Below are 7,804 nucleotides of genomic sequence, written 5' to 3' on the forward strand. Positions count from 1 at the left end.
GAGCCAGGGTCTGGCTGGTACGCTGTTGGGTCCTACCATTCGAGAATACGAAAGGAATCTTTTAAATTGCCGAACGAATCTATGTGTATTACAATGCCCGTATTTTCCTTGCAAATAGTAATCTCAATGTGCTAATTGTTTGATGACAAGTTCTTGAATTAGAGTGAGTTTGTGATATATTGATCTCAATGTGGATTTCACATTTCATGGTATCCCTAGTAAGTTTTTCATTGCAAATTCAAATTTAAAAGATGAACGGTATGGTGGTGAGAAAACTTTGTATGTATCAAACATATGACCACACACACACACGAACACAACAACAATCCAATAAGTATAGTGCATCTATTTTTCCAAACCATGCATGTATGACACAAATTCAAAAATACTCTTTCTGTTCCTAAATATTTGTCTTTTAGAGATTTCAACAAGTGGCTATATACGGAGCAAAATGAGTGAATCTACACTCTAAAATATGTCTATATATACATCCGTGTGTGGCAATTCATTTGAAATCTCTAAAAAGACTAATATTTAGGAACGAAGGGAGTAAAATGTAAGACATGCATGGTCCTCAAATCAATATTTAAAATAAACAGGAAACTGAAACGTGAATATTAAGTCTAGTACTACATACTCCCTCCCGTCCTTTTTACTCCGCGTATAAGAATTGTCTGAAGTCAAGCTTCATAAAGTTTGACAATATTTATATGAAAAAATATTAATATCTACAATACTAAATTTATACACTATGAAAACTAAAGTCATGACGCATCTAATGTTGTTGATTTTCACATTCTGAATGATGGTATTTTTCTCTATAAATTTGGTCAAAGTTTACGAGGTTTGACTTTAGACAAACCTTATATGCGAACTAAAAAGGACCGGAGGGAGTACATGCAAATGTTGTGTTTAGGCGGAGCTATGTAGATTGTCGGGGGTTAACCCCTCGACCTTAGATAAAATTGTGAAGCTCTATTTAGGATTGTTTAGATTATATTTGTCCCCACCCTCCCAAACACCGATTGGTTGTGCACCCCCTCCTCCCCGGGAGAATATAATGTGCCACCACACCTTAGATCCTACATGCTGATATGAGTTGCTTCGAGCTTGTAGATCTGAGATATAGCAGCTCATAGGATATCTTAATATTTTTACAGGAAACCTTAATGAGTTTGAGAATTGAACACAATTTGTACAAAAACTACTCAGATGCCCTTGGATCCCATATCCAATGACCTCAAAGCTCGTATCACCGTAGCTCTAAGATGAAGGAGGACCTCATAATCTCCTGTATGTAAGAATATCATGTGCTACCACACCTTAGATGCTTTGGTGATACAAGCTCTTCGGAGCCGTTGGATTTGTGATCCAACAACTCCTCGGTGGTTTGAATGTTTTTTTGCAAAAAAAGCCCCCAAAGAGTTCGGCCACTGCTTACAAGCACAAATACTTCTCAGATGCCATTGGATCTCAGATCAAATGACCTCGAAGCTCGTATCACCATAGCATCCAAGTTGCGAGAGCACCTGATGTTTTCTCGCATAGGAGAATATGACAGTGTTGGATCCTCGATCTTCGTTGCATGCAGGTACCTCTTTGGATGCAGTGACGTTGTGGACGCAACACTTGCTGCGATGGAGGAGGGCCTGGCCCTTGCCCTCCGGTGGTCTCCACATCCGGTGTCCGTGGAGACGGACTGTGCTGAAGCTGTTACGCTGGTGCAATCCTCCATCCCCAACATTTCGCGCTATATGTCGCATGCCAAAAATATTCATGAACTTCTTCAGGAAAGAGATGTCTCAATCGTCAAAATCAGTCACGAAGCAAACTCTGTGAGCCATGGCTTAGCACAGCTAGGTAGAGAGCAGGTGAAAACTGCAGTTTGCTAAGAAATTTCCCTCAGAAAATTGCCATAGCTATGAACACCGATTGTATCTCTATTGCTAGCTAATATATTCACTCTTTCCTCACAAAAAAAGTCTACAACCCGCTTCTCTTCTCTCTCCTCTTCTCTTTCTTCCAAGTCAGCAAAGATATAGTACTTAAATCCTTACAGCCCGCTTATGTCACCTTATTATACTTGCTCTTAGACGCACGGGCACACACGAAGAGCGGCGCTAGCTTGCCGTGGTGTTATTATAACTAAAAAAAGCTTGGAAAATAGAAGAATCACCTAGAATAAGAGACGTTGTGGTTGGTCGAGACGGAGCTAACCGCACCTATCCTTCGTGCCACGTTAGCATGATGAAGTTGTGTGGCTCGTGGGGTGTTTTTGACCGACTGGCTGGGTCCCGAGGTCGTACCATAGGTAGTATGTCTGATATAGTATATTTTTACACGCACATTTTTCCTCCGCGCCGAGACGTGGCACACCCTACTGCACGGTTTCGGGGTCCTCCTGGGTGGTGCACGCATATATTCTTCCTTGCCGAGACGTGGGACGCCCTACCGCGCATTTTCTGGGTCCTCCTCAGTCGTAGCGCCGAAGCAAGTAAACGAGTCGTTAAATCACGAAAGACCACCTTTCCCGCCGAGTACATCAGTGAAGCATGATGGCTAGCTAGTTGGGCTAGTGCGACCGATTAGCTAGGCCACCGCAACATTTGTTTTTCACCCCTTTTTTTATCTCCTTGCCAACAGGTAAATTTAAATATCCACCGCGGCGTTGCTCTGGTGTTTGGGTGCGGCAGGCGCGGCAATATTTTTAATTTTTTGATTGACGGGAGCAGACGCGGCAGCAATTAGTCACGATGACTCCGCCTGTAAAACCCACCGCTCCCTGATGTGAAAAGTCGTCGACTGGTGTTTTCCCATGGTGAAAACCAAAAGATTTACCCCGCTCCTCGGCTGGCTCCCTCTGCCTTCCCGTAGATTGCATTGCCTTTCGACCGTTTCACCCCCTTTGCTTCCTCTCCCCATTGCTTCTAACTGGTGCCATGGAGGCGTAGCAGAACACGGATTCTGAGGTGAGGCGCCTGACACAGGAGCTCCAGGCCAAGGATACAGAGCTCAGGGCCAAGGACGTGGAGCTCCGTGATCTCAAGGAGGAGAGGAGTGCCATGCCCATCCGTTATGTGCGGGAGTTCACGGAGCTTTAAAAGCAGCAGGCGTCCACCACAAAGATGCTCGAGGCGTCGGCAGTGTTGCTGCAGAAAGCGGGAGATGCGATAGGCCGTCAGGGGAGCCGGCTGGAGCGCTAGCAGGCCGATCATGACAAGGTACAGGATCGCCTTAGCGACTTGGTGGACCAAATTGCGACGCACGTGTTGCGGCTGCATGATGCCTACCGTCGTGCTAGCGTGACCATGTCGGCCGTCGGGCTAAACCCGTTCGACCAACCCGTCAACTTCAATGAGCTGCGGCTACCTGACCTGGTCTCCTTCTTCACCTATATCTCCGATGAGCTGAGCCGTCTCCGCGTGATGGTGGGGGCGGAGCCGGACAAGGAGGGGTCGCGGGTTGCCATTGTTGTTGCCGGGCGAATCCTCTCAGGGCTCCGTCACCGGAATCCTTGGACGTCGTCTTTGACGAGCTGGCTCCCGTCGACCGGGAGCGGGCTTTGTGGGCGGTTGCACCCTGCATCACCAACGTCATGCGCCTCGAGAACTAGAGGGACTTTGGTGGTGTTTAGGCGTCCTCTGCATGGGCATGTCCATGTCTCGGCGCAACATGACCATTGGATCAAACTCATACGGTGCAGATCAGTCACTCTAGCACAAAGCGTGTGGGTGTGTTTGGTTGCATTCTCATCTCAATATAGTTGTTCCCTCTTCGTGTATTTGTGTTAACCTACTAGTTTGGACTCATGCACCCTTCATGCACTCTGCCAAACACCCAAAAGTGGGCCCAGAAGGGAACTTTTGCTCCCATCCCCTGCACCCTTCATAAACCCTGCCTAACACTGATTTGTGCTTCATATGGTTCATGTTTCATGGAGTACTGTAGCACCATACTCTCTGTGCGTTGTAGACCTAGTTCTCTTAACATTGATCTCACTATTCATTCTCGACCGGACAGTCAAAAAAGCGGTGCTATGTTACATTACTGTTCATATAGTTGACATGCGCACAACATCATTTGTTATCGTCATATCATACTACACTAGCAACAAAATTATGTAGTACTGACGTATGAACCACTGCACATGCCTAGTAGTAGGAGCACTGTGTATGTTCAAGTGGCTGTCGTGTTTCGCACTCCTCTGTAGTAAGAGTGGAAACGCTTGCTGTAATAATTTTTTTCGAGAAAATAGTGGACATGCTCTACCGTGCGGATCCTCCTCGACGGTCATCGGGAACCTTGCTACTCACTTTCACCGACGTGTGGGACGGCCAGCATCGGGGTCCACTAGCCATGCACTAAATTACTCCGTAGTAGAGTGTCCAACTGCATGGTAGACTACCACGATCGAAGCGCCGCAGTAATGCCCAATGAGCTGTCTAATCACAAAACCCCCTCCTTTCCAGCAGTAAGTTGGACGGACGAAGCAACCATCACTTCACTCTTCTCTCTCAGCTTCCTCTCTTGAAGAAAACTGTAAGTGCATCTAGTGCCACCCCTAGTTGGTTTTGGAGTATTGACGACAAACCTAGTTGAGGGACTAACGTGTTTGTGAGAATTGCAGGAAAACACAGGTAGAAGTCCCTCATTGATTCAGTTTTATTACCAGAGATGACCCCTAAAAATGTATGAAGACATTAAAGACAATGGTGGTTTATGAAGATATTCATATTGAAGACAATGACATGAGAATACTCCCTATGAAGCTTATGGAACTCGAAGACTTAGATCCTTCGTTGTTTTATTTCATTTATGTTGTGTCATAGGAATCACCGTACTGTTAAGTGGGGTCCAAGAGAACCAGTCAGAATGACTGGAGTGATGCCTAATTCAAATCCTATGCCTTCGAGCGAAGACTTTGAGAGAAAATCTTGTCCAGAGTCAGACAAGTTAGCCTTACTTGTAGCCCAAGTAAAGTTGCCGTGTGAGTTCAAAATTCGACCGTTGGTACACGTGTCAGTTCCTTAGTGACCCAGGGTCATTTCGGACAGATCAGGTCGGGTTGCCAAGTGGCTATAAATAGTCCACCCCCCACAACCATAAACGGTTGGCTGCTCAGATTTCAGGGCACGGCTTTTGTCGTTTGAGAGCAACCCACCTCGAAGCCTTTGAGAGAAAAATTCCTAGTGAGGAGAAAAGCCCTAACCACCCAGAGCCAGAGTAAATTGGGCATCACTTAAGTCTTCTTGTCTGTGTGATCTGAAGACTTATTACACTTGAGGACTGTGCATCCTCCAGACGGTTAGGCGTCGCGTTCTGAGCATCCAAGAGAAATTGTGGATTGCCCGTGAACGAAGTCTGTGAAGGTTTGGGAGTCTACCTTGAAGACTTACCTGAGTGATTGCGCGAGGTCTGTGTGACCTTAGCTCAAGGAGAAAACGGTGAGGACTGGGTGTCTTGGACTAAGTGTCCTTGACTGGGTGTCCGGGACTGTGTGTCCTTTGGTTTAAATACCTAGCCGCTCCAACCAGACGTACAGTTGTCACAGCAACTGGAACTGGTCCAACAAATCATTGTCTTCAACGTGTCACTGGTTTCATCTTCACTTCCTTTCACTTACAGTTATTCATTGTGAAGCCATTGCATGCTTGCTTTATCTTTTGTCTTCACAACATGAATGTATGATCTGTTTGGCTTCATAACTTCTTCCTACCTGATCCTCATTACACTGAAGCTGTTTGTCATTGCGCTTTCACTCTATTGAATACATGACCATGGCTGGCCTAGTGTAATCTAACTTCCGCTACATAGTAATAGGCATAATCTTCACTGTTTGTCTTCATAACTCTCACGTTTTGAAGACTTTCATAAAAATCGCCTATTCACCCCCCCCTCTAGTCGATATAACGCACTTTCAATTGGTATCAGAGCAAGGTGCTCCCTTGTTCTGTGTGATTCGGTTTAACCACCTGGAGTTTTAGCTATGTCGACTGCAGGGATAATCAAAGTCTCCGCTGCTTGCCCCGTCTTCGATGGAACTGAATATCCCTACTGGAAGAATAAGATGCGCATGCATCTTGAAGCCATTGATGTCGACCTATGGTATGTCGTCGAGAACGGCGTTCCCAAGGCTGGAGAAGGTGTCACTGCTGCTGATGTCAAGAAATTCATTCAACTGGACTCTACTGCTAAGAATATCATCTGTGGTCATCTGACCAAAGGACAGTATGGCCGTGTGAGTGCCTTGAAGACATCCAAACTGGTCTGGGACTGGCTCTCCAAAGTTAATGAAGGCATCTCAACCCAAAGAGATCAAAGAATCAGTGTCCTTCGCAATCTCTTCAACCGCTTCAAGCGAAATGACAATGAGAATGTCCAGCACACATTTGACCGGCTCACTGACATCACAAATGAGCTTCAAGCCCTCGGCGCCACTGAGATCACCAAACATGAAATCGTCAAGACGCTGCTGAGATCACTTGATAGTTCGTTTGACATCCTGGCCCTGATGATTCAAGAACGTCCTGATTTCAAGACACTCGATCCGTCTGACATACATGAGAGGCTCAACACACATGAGTTTCAACTTTCTGAGAAAAGAGATATCTACGGTCCAAACTATGGGCGAACTCGTGCCTTGAAGGCAAAAGCTGTCTCCTCATCTGAAGAAGAATCTGACTGCAGTTCTGATGATCCTGAAGACATTGGAAGAGAACTTGCAATGCTAGTGAAGAAGTTTCAAAAATTCACCAAGAAGAAAGGCTTCGGAAAATCTTCACGATCAAGCTCAAGGAATGATGAAGCTTCTGCTCATGACTACAAGAAGAAAACATGTCACAAGTGCAAGAAAACTGGGCACTTCATCTCTGAGTGTCCACAGTGGGACAATGAGAACAGAAGGAAGAAGAAGAGCAAGGAATATGATTCTGACGACAAGAAGAAGAAGAAACACTCAAAGTCTTCTTCCAAGTCTTCATCAAAGTCTTCATCACACAAGAAGAGCTCATCTGGCAAGGCACGTGCGTTTGTTGGAAAGGAGATGGATTCAGAAGAGGAGTCCGCATCTGAGGAGGCAGAGGTGGAGTCTGAGGAGGAGTCTGATTCTGGCATTGCAAGTCTGGCTACAGCATACGTCGCCAAGTCCATCTTCAACACTGAAGACAATGACTGCATCACCGACACCGACGCAAATGACAAGAACGACTCCACTCCTACCTACTGCTTCATGGCACGCGGTGCCAAGGTAAACACACGCACTACTCGCTATGAAACATCAAGTGACGATGACTCTGAATGTGATTCAAAACCTAGCTACAGAACACTTGCTAAAATTGCAACTGAACAACAGAAAGCTATGGAACATATTCAAAAACTGTTAGACAGAAGCGATGATCAGTTGGGTGCCGAAATGACTCGTTCTGAATCCTTAATTGAAGACATAAAATATCTTCACGTTAAGTATCAGGAACTTGAAGATCGTCTTGAGACTCTCTCAACTACTCATGAAAAGCTCTCCTATGATTATCTTCAAAAGAAGCAAGATCTTGAGAAGTTGAGAGCGGATCATGAAGATCTTCAAAAGGAAAATGAGTCACTTCGCTCCAAACAGATCAGTCCCGCTCAGGAAGGATTTGAACCGCCATGTCTTAAATGCATTGAGCGTGATAATGCTAATTCTGTTGCTGAATGTTCCACTGCTACTGCTGTTCGAATATCTTCAAATGTTGATGTGGTAACTAACCCCTCTGCTGAGGATACCACTGCTATTGCTGATGAGAATGCTAGGTTGAAGACATTGCTT

This window comes from Triticum urartu, chromosome 7A, assembly GCF_056163025.1.
Source record: "Triticum urartu cultivar PI428250 chromosome 7A, HENAU_Tu73, whole genome shotgun sequence".
NCBI classification, from domain to species: domain Eukaryota; kingdom Viridiplantae; phylum Streptophyta; class Magnoliopsida; order Poales; family Poaceae; genus Triticum; species Triticum urartu.